Below are 15,927 nucleotides of genomic sequence, written 5' to 3'. Positions count from 1 at the left end.
GGCCCCAGAGACAGTTCAAGACAGCTGACAATGGAAGAGGCTGGGTCTGAGAAGCATCGTCTTCTGTTTCACACGTTAGTCTTTGAGATTCAAAGTTCACACATCACATTAGCAACATACAGTATATCAGTGGCAGATGAATATGGGGCATGAGATTGACTTGAGTGCTATTCCCATAGAAAGTGTTCTTGTGATAAAAAAAATGCTCAACAGAATGTCTCAAGATGCACTTTAAAAAGTTGTTTCAAATGCATCTTTTGTTTTTAACTGAAAAAAAATATAACATTTCTTATAAACTGTGGTCTCCATGGTGCGAGGAGCTGAAAAAGCAGCAAGATGCATCATAATGGTCAAAGACATCCATCAAGCCAGCAACACATTTACATGAAACAACAACAACAACAAAAAAAACTATTCCAAAACAGGTCAGACGGATTCGCATCATGTGTGAACAGCCCCTAGACATATAATGATATACAAAATGAATAAAGACAAAGGCCAAAAGATAAAGGGGTTCAAAAAGTATGGAGTGTAATAGAGAGAGAAAAAGTGAGGAACAGTCAGAGATTGGATGAGAGCTTGTAAAATAATGACAGCCAGAGGGGTAGAGGGGTTACAACCTTCTGAGAAGGCTGTATCGGGTTGTATCAGGTTATCTGAAGTGGTCACTGATAATGCCTTTCATGCTTTGTTTGATACCTTTTGCTGGCTGAGAGAGTGGCCTAATCAATACTAGCAGTAGATCAGTGCTCTGGGGTTACTATATGGCAAGCTCGCCAGCGGCTCACCCACAGTCAAGAGCCAGCTAATTGAGCTTTGTCATTTCACCAGGTCAACCTGAAAATAGCACATCCATTCATCAACCTTTATCTGTGGCAGAGACCTATCTTTCCACAGATGTTCTCTCTGCATCTGCCTCTTTTCACCGTGATATTTCATCAGCCTCATCATACACAACATCAATCCCGCTATGAAAGGCAATATAGGCCTGAACCTTGAAATCAGTTTTTCAACTCATGTCTCAAATTATCCTGTAATGATGTGTTTGACCATTCAAAAGCAAGACATAAGCATGTGTATTGAGCAGATTTATAAGCGATGTGTAATTTACAGTTAAAAATATAATTTCCAAAAAAATGTATAATAAAATGATAACATAAAAAAAGCGAATTGCTTGAGGAGAATATCATTTTTCTATGTGTTTGCGAGAGATAAGGGCAACTGTGAGGAAAATAGATGATCATCCGAAGCTATCTTTGTCAGTAATATACACAGTGGGCAAGGAAGTGTAATAGCACTTCTCTGGTTTTACAATGATATCATATAATCTAATGCTTTCACTTACACTGTTATATTTATTTAACCTGCTGAGGGGATAGAGCAGAGAGGTACAGTGTCCCTGCTGCTAGGAGCACACACATTACACACTACCGTTGTGTTTTGCCATTGATTACCCCAACCACATTGCTCACAGACCATAATTTAACACAGCAGGCCCAGGACCTAATACTTTAAATTCAAACATCATCTATACTTCAGGAGACACAAAAACAATTGACACTTAAAAACAGTGCAGCACCTTTTTTTAATAGAATCTGAAGCTGGTTGCTCCCTCCTTTCTTACTTCATGACTTATTTCCCATTTCATCCAAGCTTGTGCTGCTGCATTTCTGTATAGCAAACTAGATTTCTGTGGGAGGTTTTCAGATTTTTATAAAGCTGCATCTAGAGAAATACTCAGTGATAACAATGCATTATTGTCAGAAAGAAGCAAATGATGAAAAGTGGTCATGTTTGCATCTGCCTCAAGCAGCTAATGATAATAACATAGAGATTAGAAACAGTAATCACATAGGTGAAATTACACTAAGATTTGCTACAATTTGCATTAGGAATTCATGCATTATTTCTTATTTTCATGGAGCGATGTTTAATTAACTGATTGGCACGAGCATGGATTAACAAAAAACATACAATTTTGTACAGAACAGATAGATTCTATTCTAGTATTGGAAATAGAGTCAATCAAATGTTCTTGCCCAAACATCAAACTAGTCACCTTTCATTGTTTTTCTTATCTTTCCTTGCAAACTGGCTGACTGATATAATACAAACCAGAATGCAGAAATTCACTCTAAATTTTCAGTTCAATCCTAGACGCCTGTTTTGTTGATTATTAACAGACTTCCTATCAATGAGATAAAAAAAACACAAGAGAGTACAAATGCGCCACTTAAATCCAGTTGCTGTATATTGATGTCCATGAAAAAGAGCCTAGGTCATGTTTGACCACTGGCAGCCACTGTTTGCTTTTTGCTATCGCCTATGGGAGGAATGTGTTGGAGAGAGAAAGATAGATAGAGAGAGAGAGAGAGAGAGAGAGAGAGAGAGAGAGAGATTCTGTCCCACAGCCAATGGCATTGTGGATAACCTCAAAGGAAAGGGAAAGGCTTGCCATAGCAAGCAGCTTGAAATTATACAAATATTTGTAAGGTGAACTGTGCTTGGAGAATATAATTTTAAGGCATTTCAGTGTGTAGAACTGAGGTTTCTGTAAGTTGAGCTTTGTTTATAGGATGTGGTGTATTTAACTCACTTTTAAATGATCATATTTGATTAGGGTCAGTTTAATGCAAACAACAGTCATCGACACATCGTAATATCCAGAGACACAAGTACAAGTGTCCATTCATTCTTAGAGGGGAAGCTGTGATTAATCCTCCCTTTTTTAATTAGCTCATGAAAAGATCACACAAAATTCTGCAGAATTTCTCAGATGGAAGCCCCTCCATGTGGTGCCCACAAATTCAGGCAACGATCAAACTTGTATGTTTGAAACAAAGTGATTTGAAGTCGAGCTAGCCCTGCTATGTGGATCTCTATTTTTTTCCAAAGTTAAAATGAGCATCAGTGGGGATTAATATGCATTAATTAAACTGACTGTGTAGCCTTTAATGAGGAGGAAAGGATTTGATGTTAATTCTGGTGATCTCATAGAGGCTTCAATCCACTTAATTAACTATCAAAATAATCAATAATAAATATATTTCATTACTACCCAGTTATTTTCACCAGTCTCAAAGCCAAATGTTATTAAAATAACACTGTTTATGTAGCGGGTATTAACTCACTAATGGACCAGGAAAATAAAATCAGAAGACTGCACGATACGAAACGGAGGTGGTGGTGATGCTGAGAAACAGTCAAAGACAAAAGGTAAGTTGAACCATAAAAGGTAGCTTTACTTTGAGTACTTAGTGTTTTTTTCCTCTTTAGTATTTTTCTTTTTACCTCAATCACAAAATAACAAAACACAATGACAGAAAAAGAAAATACAATAAGCTATATATCTCCTGGGTGCACCCTCTAAATAACTTTTCGTATATCAATAATCACAATCACATCCAATGTATTCAAGTGAACACAAATGAAAGACAAAACAAAACAAAATCACCAGTGGTATTACATATAACCCACTGAAATAATTTCTTCAAGTTCAGCTGGAATATCAATTGGAATATTGATCAGTGTTAAACTTTCCCAATTGCGCTCTTGAGATGCTTCAGTCCCAAGGGAAAAAAATATATCAGTCTCTGAAAATGTTCTCTTACTTATCTGAGTAGAAATAACGAATTTCCGAATTTCAAGGTCAGAGTTTACCAAACTTGAACTTTGTTACGAAGCGGAAGACGAAATTTCGGTGTGCTTGTGTTTCCGTTCTCCTGCGTTAGGCCCTATATGTGTTTCAATGGAAGTGGATTGCGCGCGATGGCATTACTCAGCTCTACGTACTTTCATTCAGGTAATGTCACTTTGAAAGCTGTCATCACTTTGATAACACTTTGAGTAGTGTTGTCCTCTGTCTATGTTTTCAGTTGTTTCTTATTTATTAATAGTTTCGAGCATGTGGATTGATGATGACAAAGTTTTTATTGTAAAACCTTTTTATAGCTAGGATTATACGGACCACACTTTTAGACACGTCCATTGGTGATTTCTCCCACAGCATTTATTAATTGTGAAACTTAATTGTCCTAACATTTTATCCTACCCGTCAGATTGTTATACCAGGGCTTACTGCGCATGCGCTGTATGATACACATTAACTTATCAAATTGCAAACAAGCACGAAACTGTTGTACACTGTAAAATATAATGTTATGAGTTTGCTTAAAAATATAGTGCATAATTTTTGCGACCCGCTATTTAATAAAATTCCACTATGAATATTAAGCTGCGTTACCTAAAAAAACTTAGTTGCCTATGCCCAAATTAATTAGCTTCCTTGCGATTTTGTTCTTAAAATACTGTGCCATGTCAGCGAATACAGGCTTTTTAACCCTTAAAGTCTAGGTTTACCCAACTATGCATTTTAAGCTTATTTGGCTCTGTTCATTTACTTTTAATTAACTTTAAAATAAAATGATCTGAAGAAATAACAGACAACTGGTGAATATCAAAGGTTTTTATTATCAACCTTCAAAATTGACACAGACCACCTGAATAACCTGCCTGTTCTTTACAAATTTACAATCACACTTGTATTCCTGCTATCCCAGGACTAGAATGTGTTCTCAAATACAAAAATAGTTACAAAATCATGAAAATAAACACAAAAATAAGTGTGCTGTGCAATGATTTCAATAATTTCAGTCAATCAAAATTAAAATAATTCAAAATGCATTTTAACAGACTGCACAAAAAAGGTATGCTTAAAAGGATAGTTCATGAAAAAATAAATAAATACTCACCCTCATGTGTCATGCCATCCCAAATGTGTATGATTCTTTCTTCAGGAGAACACAAATGAAGATTTTTAGAAGATTATTTCAGCTCTGTATGTCCATACAATGCAAGTGAATGATGGCCATAACTTTAAAGCTGCAAAAAGCACATAAAGGCAGCATAAAAGTAGTCCATAAGACTCCAGTGGTTAAATCCATATCGTCTGAAGCGATATGATAGGTCAGGGTTAGGGATGGGCGTTTTGGTCATTTTGTCTACTCGAGTACTCTAACTAATTACTCGCCGAGTACTCAAGGGGCAATTACATGTCCATAACTGTATAATAACATGTCTGACAAATGTCTATGGCTCCTGCATTGCATCTTGTTGTTTCAGTGTATCGTCTATTTATTATTATAGGCTGTTATAAAATAGTATTTTACAAAATGTACAAAAGATTGCAGAATCAAAATATAATGCATCTTATTTTGTCGTTATGTGAAGATTCGCTACCCAACATATGCACAACACGCCTCTGTCTGTTCTTCCTTCAGGTTACCGTAGTAACACTTACACTTAGTAAGTGTTCACCAGTTTTTTTATTGACTGTCTGAACAGTATAATTTCAAATAACAGGAGATGCCATAACCATTGCGTTTTAATATGCGTGTTAAGTTGATGTTCAGTTTTGAAGATGCTGCATTGTGTTCCATTTAACTGCGCTCTGTCTAACTGTTTGAAACACGCGCTGTACACTGCCACACGCTGGTGTGTATGTGTATGTTTTTCCAAATGTTCACTCTTGTGAGGAAAGCTGCGATGCTCTGTATTGTTGTTGCTTTGATTCATGAAGTGTTCCATTCAACTCGGAGAGTCTGAATTTCCACCTTTCAATTGAGGAAAGTGCAACGGAATGATACTTTATATCGAATGCCTAACTTGGAAACTTGAGCGGAAATCTTCATTAATTTTGTTGAGATGCAGGTGTGTGCTACGTCACACAGGGCAGGGAGGTTTAGTCAGTGACAGTCATTCACTTTTATTAAATTATATCCATTAATGAGTCAAAGTTGTTACATTAAATGATGATAAAGAGTGTTTACTAAACATTTTACAGAGACAGGTTTTCAAAACACAGTTAATTACACTCTTTGTTTTGATGATCATAACGATAGCATTGCAGCGTCGTATCAGTTTGTTTGCCATGAGATGTCTCTGATAATCAATGCACCCCTCAAAGTCACAATGTAATCATTCTCAAAATTAAATATAAGCTCCCTCTTTGACATGTTTAGTTTAGCTTTATTTCGAATTGAGTGAGAAGTCACATCATGTTTGATCACTATCGATCACCGTTTTCATGATCGATCATCGCTGCCACATCCGAGTACCCATGTCCTCGAGTTCTCATGCCCATCCCTAGTCTGGGTAAGAAACAAGCACTTTTTTCACTAACAATCCCCACTTTCACTTTCATATATGTCTTCCCTTGTTTTTGGGGATTCACATTTTTTGTGCATACTGGGCAGGGAGGAGATTTTATAGTAAAAAATTACTTTAAAAATAATAATTACTTTATTAAATATTAATCTGTTTCTCACCCACACCTATCATGTCGCTTCTGAAGACATTGATTTAACCAGAGACTTTAGCAGAGACGGACCACTTCTATTAAAATGAATGGGAGAAATTGGAATGCCCAACAGCAGCCCACGGTCAACAGATGTACAAAGGAAGTCCCGCCTTTCAGGTAAAAGAGCCAATCACCTTTTGGATACAGACATCGGCTCTCATTTAACTCGAGAACACGTATGCGCATTAGCTAAACAATCCGGGAAAAGAAGCACAATTTATGATGTCTAGTCTTGTCAGACTTTATTGCTTGAATTTTGTTCTTTGATCGTCGTCTTGACCAACCGTTTAGGAGATTTCAGTCTTTTCCCATTCAAGTAGATAGGAGCTGCACTGTCATGACTGGGAATAGCCTCCCAAGAGCCTTAAAAAGATGGCCGCTAGAAAAACCTTTTCCACTGGAGTCATATGGATTACTGGTATGCTGCCTTTATGTGCTTTTTGGAGCTTCAAGGTTCTATAGGTATTAACCTACAGAGCTGAAATATTCTTCTACGAATCTTCATTTGTGTTTTGCAGAAGAAAGAAATGCAGAATATTAATTATTGTCAGTGACAATCTCAATATCGTTTAAGTCAAGTGGCAACCACAACAAACTCATTACAGACAGAAATGTATGCTTCACATGATATTGATGTATGTTTTTATTCATGTCATTTCAAACACTAACTGAGGTGCAATTTAAAATCATTACCTGAATGTTCAGACGGTTTTAACTGTAGATGCAATTGATGAAGCTGAATATAAAATGTTAGCTGGTTTCAAGATGCTGTTTACAATTTGAAGTTTGCATTAAACATTTTAAATTGGTGTAGAAAAGGGATTATCTTGCTGGAATTACCTGTTGTTTCTGCTATGCGAGTGAGGAGTTGCAGCTGCTGTGTGAGTGAAGGCCCTGAGCAGTGGTTGAAGATGTGGAGTATCTGCCTGGTGAAAAAGTGTGCGGGCTCCTTTGTGTTTGTTCGACTGTGAAGATGTACACATCTAATTAGCCTCATGCAGACAAACGTTTAATATACCATAGATTTGCAAACTAAATGTAACGTAAGTTAATGTAACTTCATTAAGCAAATATAAACTTGAATACACAGAAAATTGATAGCAAAAACAAAAACCCTCTATGATTTCACACTGTTTAAAGTAATTTACCTTTGTGGCAAAAACTTGGTGTTGACCAACATGAGCTTCTCTAATCCAAAATGGCAGCCAGCCCCAAATAAACTTGCTTGAAAATTAGTCACATTCTGCATAACGGGGTTTCCCATGGAATCTTAAAAAAAATTAGGCTGGGTTACTAAACTTCAGATTATTGTTGCTTCACTCAAAATAATTAGCAAAATTTCTTTAATATTATGAGTACAGCATAATCTCAATATCTTGTGTCACAAATATAGCATTTAATTAAGGAAAGTTGACAACATTACATTTTCAGTCAAACCTGTTTATTTTAATGAGCAATATTTGCTGAAACAAGGACTAATTTTGTTCAATGTAGGTTGGATATTATTTCCTGAAAAATGTACAGTTATGGTAAGGCTGCAACTATATTACACAGATACATTCAGTTCCCAAGTCTACTTCTAAAAGCTTGCACAAAGCAAACAATTTTATATTGATGACTCAATGTCTGTGCTATTTTTTCTTATAAGTTATGAAGTAATTAACAAGCTGTCCATTTGATGAGTACACATGCTAGTGCTTATACCTTCCTATGTGCCTCCAGTATGCTTAATCACGCATGACCAGTGTGACCTGTTTTTATTCATGAGTAAATGGTTATGATTATAGTAACTGTTAAGGGATATGGGACGTTCCAGAGCTGACTTTGAACGGGAACTCAAACTAATGATCAAAATTAGTTTCAGGCATGCAGTCCAGGTGAACATAATTACAGAGATAAATGGGCCAAGCAAGTGACCGTGGCTTATGGCACGCTGCCATGGGACAGGGCATTTGTTGTGGAAGTTCCAGTGTTGCTACGCCCCATATACTCTAGGAACACAAGTGCTTCCTCTGAGATAAGCAGGAAAGGTAATTATGAAAAGTCTCTGGACCACACCGATGGACCTTGTCACCTTCGTGAAACCCTCCAGCCTGCCACACATCAGTACTTTGGGTTACTTGTGGTCACATACATTTATCAAAAGGATAACCGGTTGTTTATTTATTTAGTTAGTGTCCAGGTCAAAGGCTCCTCAAAGCTTTAGTCTCTGCTCCATTTTGCTAATAGGCAAGAGCTTTTAAACATCTAATATATTTAATTAAAGACATAAAAATAAAAATAAATAAGTAGATTGTTTAAGTTAAAATTGTAATACATTTTCTTAACCTTGTAATCCATTACATTAGTAGCATAAATATATTTGCTTCTACAATACCAGAATTTATGGTATTGCTAATTACTGTACAAATATATACATATTTTTATTCCACAAGATGATTATAATGACAACAAGATTATTTTTGATAGATTGAGATGTTTGGCTACATCTGATGTATTGTACACTTTGACATATGTGAAAGGTGTTTCTTCCTCCCACGCTGTCCCTCTGTCAACATTTCATTTTCACTAAAATAATGAGAAACAAAATATTCTACAGTCCCTGTCAGAACTAATTTTATACATTTCAGGTAATAATGCTATAAGGTTACAAACCTTGTATGACTGCTTTTTCAACAAACATGCCTCATGACATTAATTTAGATTTAATAGATTTTGGTTTAAATTTAACTGCACCATTTTCATTGTTCATTGCACTGCATTTGTTGTTTACTGAAGCAATTTCATCATCTTATCCATATTAACCCTGACACATACTAACCTTCTTTTAAACCTTCAAGTTTTTCTCTTTCTAGTATTGTCTTTTCTCTAATAATATTTTGGTAATATTTCAGTGAGCGCCTCAGGCAAGTGCTGAGCTGCAGGATGAGAAATGATGCACCTGTGTGCTGTCTAAAGATAGGCTAGCAGTAGAGAGCCAGGGTGCAGACTCCAGAGGGCCCATCCGTCTCAATCGAAGGCTGCAGCTGACACGCTTACAAAGAGGTACAATTAATAAGGACATTATCCGTCGGCAGGCAACAATGGGGGCCTGACGCACAGACACTAACCCCTGGAGGTCTGGAGAGTAAGGGGAGGGATGGCAGGCCTGCAGGCCTTTAGAACAAGGCTCATTAGGAGCAATTTCTCCACAACATGAAATACTATACCATAATAGAGACATCTTTTCAAACCATTATCAGCTTCTCTGTTTGGATTGGGTCATTTTTAGGGATCAATCATACGTTTGTTGGGAGCTGCTGAAACATGTCTCTTTAGAGGAAAAAAATGTCTGTAGACAAAGGTACCCCCGTCCTCTTTTTGTGATAAAATGTGTGTCCTTGAATCACATTTTTGTTAAGTTCCTATTACAGTGCTATGGTGACAACTGAAGGTTTGTACATGGTCTAAACATTTTCTGGTCATTACACTGTGAAAATTTACAGATATTTGAAATATATATATATATATATATATATATATATATATATATATATATATATATATATATATATATTTTTTTTTTTACTGTGACATTTATTCAAAAACATTTATTACATTTATTTTTAAGAAATCATGTTGGCACATATATATTTTCAATAGTTCAATACTTTAATATTAATATGATCTCACAAATCTACATAATCATATTTAACTATGTTCTAATGGTTTAGTTCAGCAGTGTAAACAACAATATTTGAACAACAATGTACTTCTAGAAGTATTACACTAAGATTAAGGTGTTATGCAAATCATCGTTTGAGAGGACCATAATGTTTCCCACATGACATTTCCAGTGATCGGGAAAGTTGTTGCTGGTCATTTGAGTGGAGACAAATGCTGAACTCTCATGGTCTGGGGTCATGACTAAATTGCACCAACAGAACAGGGTCACTCAACTGGAAAAGAAAAACAGAGGAGAATAAAAGGGATGTTTATTCATTTTTTTCATTTGAAGTTTACATTTTCAAATGATTGTGAACATTGCAGAGCATAGACTATATTTGTCACAGTAGTGTTGCACAGTGTTTTTTCTTTTTCATTTTTTAAATTGACCTTTAAAATTACATGGTTCGGAATGTTTCTGTCTCCATAAACAAAACACTTACTTTTATGCTAAACAGTGCAGCATGGTACACCAAAGCCATGTCAATCCTGAGTGCTTTTAGTGAGGTGCATAAGTGTATATCAAATGAACCAAAGCCTAATCTCTGCTTAACTCTTCCCCAGTTATTTGGAAAGTCAAGAGTTCCTTTCTCTATTATCAGTTTTATTTTATGGTACATTCCACAGGGATGGATTGAGCTTGGTTATGGATTAACAGTGCGATCAATGGGTAGATTTGAGTCTGGCTCTCTGAGCTGAGGAAAATGATTTGAAAATGCCGTCAAACCTTTATCGACCCACGACAAGACTTGCTTTCATTGCAGGCAGAGAATAATATTGTGATGAGTAGCTAATCTCTCATTTTAAGCACAACCTTCAACCCCCGCATTATAACTGGAGTGGTTCTGTTTATTTGTAATGAACTTTCTTATCTAATTACTTTTTTATAGATTATTCATACCACACGAATGATAAAATATACATTATACTAATGGCTTATTCAGTTGAATGTATTTTAGTAATGTCGCATATTTGTGAAAACATGTAAGACATTTCTAATGATGAAACTGACTCTTAAAATAATTTGAAAACAAAATGTTGTGCAGAATTAACCATTACACAACCGTACTCCTGCCATGATGTTCTACAACCTAAATATATTATAGACGAATAATGCTCTTCTTTAGTGTTGAGAAATTAAATTGTGAATTTAATTAGGTTGAACTAAGCTGAATTGAATTTCCTTTTATAGATGTGAATTATTTTGAGTCCCAAGTTACAATAATCACTCCTTTAATATGTAGCAAACATTGAAATGTAGCAAACTCCTGTATTTTGAAATGGTTTACTTTTGAAATGCCTTTTGAGGAGCCAAGCCTTTGGGAACAGAGTCATATTAAATCTCTTCACCTTAATAATCCTCTTGATTTTGGTTGTTAGCTTTTATTTTATCGCCATTGACCACGATGTTAAATAGTTTTCATTTTAAATGCTTATACAATAATTTTGTTTAATAGTTGTGAGTTAACAGTTTCTTATGAAAGGCATATGAGGAAAACACCATCAAAATCCCCTTTTCTTGCATTGGTTCATTCTGTTGAAAATTGCAAACATAAATGTAATTTTATTATTTTATTCATATCTCTGTTCAGCTTAAGTTGAACACATTCTTGCCTGAACCTCAAGAAAAACTAAAAAGTTATAATTGTTCTAATTTGTCACAAATTACAGAGTGAAAGAAAAAGGTGGATCCCAATCATTTCATGTTTCATTTTCTGCATTGAATTCCAAAGCATTTCCTCACATGCGTGCTCATGCTCTTCATTATTAAAGTACAGTGATTAACAGCAATTTACAGTATAATTATGTGAAACAAAAGGAGAAAAAAATACTTTACAAAAGAACAAAACAAGTGTGAAACATTATGTACCAGATACAGAAGCTATCCCATCCTTCCAATTACAAGATGCCTTAAAACGAGTACTATGAAAAAAATAAGAGTTTCTTGTTAAGGTTTTTCCAAATAATAAAGACTGCATTCCAGTTGAACGAACGCAAGCAAGTAGGAAAGTCTAAAGGTCTTCATTTGATATTAAGATTGATGAAGACCATCAAGACCAGTGTGACATGCAAATGTACAGTCAATTATTTGTTGGGAGAATGTATTTGTCACATTGAAAGATCATTACCACAAACCTATTGCAGGATCAAAACTTTGGACATTTTTTGAAAGTTTAAAGTAAATTTCATATTAATGGCCTGTCTTACGAAATATGAAAAGTGGTGATCTGTCTAATGCTTCTTGTCAAATATTAGGGACATTTCAATACATTTGTTCTGCTCTATGGATATATTCTGCCTTGTAAATATTTGAACCCATCCCAATATATTTTTGTTTTGGTGCCAACATGGGAGGTCTTGAGGAAATCTTGGTCATGCGCAAGCTACCGAAAGTACTAAAGGGCTGCTACTCTTAGTAGCTCTTATCATCAGTGAACTCTTTTAAAATGGAAGGTCCTCTGTGGAGACTGGGTCAATACCCTGAGGGCTGGCACAGCAGAGAGGACTATTGATCGCTCCGTATCTGTTTCCAGTGCTGTACCTCCGCTTGCATGATACATGCCACAATTTCTGCCCTTGTTCCTATCAAAGGGCCCTTCTGCAAAGCTACAAAGACAGCAATGGCTTTCTGCCCAACATGGGGTGATTTTGAAGTTGTTTGGTGACATAATACTGTAACTGATCATATGGGGGCTTTTATAACCTTATGGCCAAATAGAAACACAGATTACCAGCAAGCCCTTTCAATCAGAGGGACAGTCGGTGGCATTGAGGTGCAAGGCCTTTATCAAAATGAAAGGGAGAAAAAGCAAATCGGGTTAACTGGTGATCAACCAAATGTCTCGGACTCTAATGAGGCCTTAGTTGCCCATGGAAATGCGTAGTTCAGGAAAAGGGACTTTTCTCCTTTCTTCATGAACTCCTTTTGATCATCTTTGCTTTTTCACTGCTGGGATTCTCTTGTTTTTAATTACTTCTCCACCAAATGGCACAGATGAAAGATAGGTATCTGTTATTAATGACATTTACATACATTAGCATCACTTACAATTCTCATTAGTAGCTCATGTCACCTTATATAAGCACTAAGTAATGGAGGACAATATCAGAAAGGGGGCAAAATTCACTTGATCTCTGCCATATTTTTGTTACTTTACTGGAGGTAATTAAATAAACTGTACATTTCAATGATTAGTGTCAACTTGTGAAAATACAGTATGCTGACTGCTTTATTACACCATTATAGAATCGTCCAAATCTATTAAATTAGTCAGTTAAGAGCGCTAATTTGTGGTCGTAAACATGTAGTTTTTAGTCAGGCTCAACTGGCTGATCAAAGATCATGCAGCTTGCCATTTTGCTATGTATAATGAGGGTCAGGACAATGTGCTTTTTCTGTGGTTGCTATGCAGGAGACTCTTAAATGAGCTATTTTAGTCCTTTGATATTGGTCAGCATGGTAATAACAGGGATAAATTTGCTCCAATTACAATTAATATCTATACCGCACAAAGGAAAATAGGAAAATGCTTTCAGGTACACTTGTCACCCTGATAATGACAGAAAAGCCCACAGGTTTGTCTTCAGTGCTGTGGAAGTCATGCCTGAAATGGCAGATTACCTTCATCTAGTACCTCGCAAAGGCATCACATATGTGCCATGGCAAATGGAGCAGACCCAAAGCTTGGTAATGACTCCACTCACTGCCTCCGATCATATGCTTTAGAAAGATGAATTATGTCTCCTTTGTACAGCAAAAGCGGTTTTCTTTTTTCATTTTAGTACACTGGATCTTGAAAAAAGCATATTTACATCTGGTGTGGTAAATTGTTGTGCTTGCAAAGACTGACTCGTCTTATGCTTCTGATAAAGAAAACACACACACACATAGACATATTCTAATACAATGTGCTTGAGCTGAGTAGATCAATAATGCACTCTTTTTCTGTTGTTGTACCGAGTGCTCTGTGATTAGTTTGACAGAAAATGACTCTCCAATCAGTGAAATGTATTCTGTTTTGGTGGCTAAATGAGGGTGTTTACACTCATCCCTGTACAGGTCAGGGAAACTCCACACTTTGCTGCTTTGAGACAGAGCACTATAATCTGTGCCAAAAGGACAGGCTGTCATTATTCGAATGGAGTAATAGACTGACATTGATGCTATGGCAAACAATTGGTTTTCCGGCATCAGTCAGATGGGCTGCAGACTAAATTATGAGGGAGAAAATGCAAAGTGTTTGTATGTGTGTGGATGAGGCTGTCAGAGCGATGTGGAGCAGGAAAGCTTGTCCTGTTTTTGTGATAGAGTCTCACACAGCATGGAAGATTGAGTTCTATCCATATCCTGGATCTCTCTCTGTGCCAGTTCTTTAATGTCTCTTCTTATAAAATGTTATGTGTGTTGTATTTGGTGTGTATATGTGTGTATATGTGATTTGTGTATGTGTTATTTAAAAAAAACATTTTTTGAGTGCTTAATCCGTTTGTGAAGATGTGTATGTCATTCAAGCACTGTACCTCTCTTATCAGTGCCATTATGTAAAATGAAAGTGCTGATATTAATTTTGTTCATTTAAAACAATTATCCTCTCCATATTTTAATAGACAGACTCACTTGCCACTGATGAAATTAGAGGTTTGCAGTTGTCAGCCGGTTGTCAAATTGAGACATCTGTACCATAATGACGCCTTTTCCCCCTCGGTTCCGCCTCTGTTCTTTTAGTGACACTCTGTCTAACAAAGGCTACTATATCCCGTAAAACTGTGACGTCTATTCAAACTTGCAAATTTGAATTGAAATGGAGACATCACTGTCCATAAGCCTGTGGATGACAAGTGCGTGACTGAGATCGAAGGTCAATAGCTGTCAAAGTCTGGTCATTTTTGGGGGGATTTGTCATCTTCTATTCAAGTGAAAATCGCAATGGCGCTTTGTCTGCAGCACTATGCCGGAAACAGCTAGAACAAGAGAATCCTAGCCCTCAGTCCTCCGTGCTAAAGTTAAAAGAGGGCAGGGGAAAGACTTCGACTGGCCAATAGTTGGTGTCAAGGATGGACCAGGAGCTGCCACTCCTTAGCCACATCATCTTTGTATGACTGCACCACCCTAAGGTTGAAGTTCAGTTGGGCATTTTCACTGACACAGAGTTTAACGTCAAACACAAGATTAAAGCAGGGGTGCTGCATCTTGGCAGAGCCCAAATGAAAATATCAAGTGCTAAGCCCTTCTCCATGTCGAACGGAGCCAAGGGGACAGGTAGCTAATATTAGAGAGAGGAGACGGCCTAGTTAGCAGTGACTGCCTGCTGCGTTCCGAGTGCTGAGTCCTGGTCAAAAGGCCACCCGGCTTTGCTGCTGCTTTATTGGTAAAATATATTACAGTTGAGGCCAGCCGAACTGCCTTATTAGAAGGTGGGGGCGTGGAAGAGATGCCCCCCTGACATATTTTCCAAGCACCGCACATATCTCCATATTACTGAATAAATTACTCTAAGTCAGGGTTTTACTACTATGCCTTTTAATATCTGGGGCTTTATGAAGAGTCAATAATTGAACCATTTGAACAAACATTATCTCAGTGGTGATGGCTAACAAATTGCAATTTTGGTTAAGGAAAGGAAGATCTTGGAAGAAGATTGAAAGGTTCAAAAGATCAAAGTTCTTTGCAAAGTATAACAACTTAAAACAGTGAACAATTTCCAAAGTTTAATAAATGTTTAAGACAGCTAGACTGTAAGTCACTGTTGAAAAAGTAATCAACCAATGCATTATGAGTTTTAACCGCGTGGTTGCCATATATTGTGTTTATAAAAGGGGGGAAAAAAAACACAATCAGCTACTCGTTAAAGGATTTCCTTCAG

This window comes from Xyrauchen texanus, chromosome 29 (assembly GCF_025860055.1).
Source record: "Xyrauchen texanus isolate HMW12.3.18 chromosome 29, RBS_HiC_50CHRs, whole genome shotgun sequence".
In the NCBI taxonomy this organism is placed as follows: Eukaryota; Metazoa; Chordata; class Actinopteri; order Cypriniformes; family Catostomidae; genus Xyrauchen; species Xyrauchen texanus.
Note: the sequence above shows the minus strand (reverse complement) of the source record.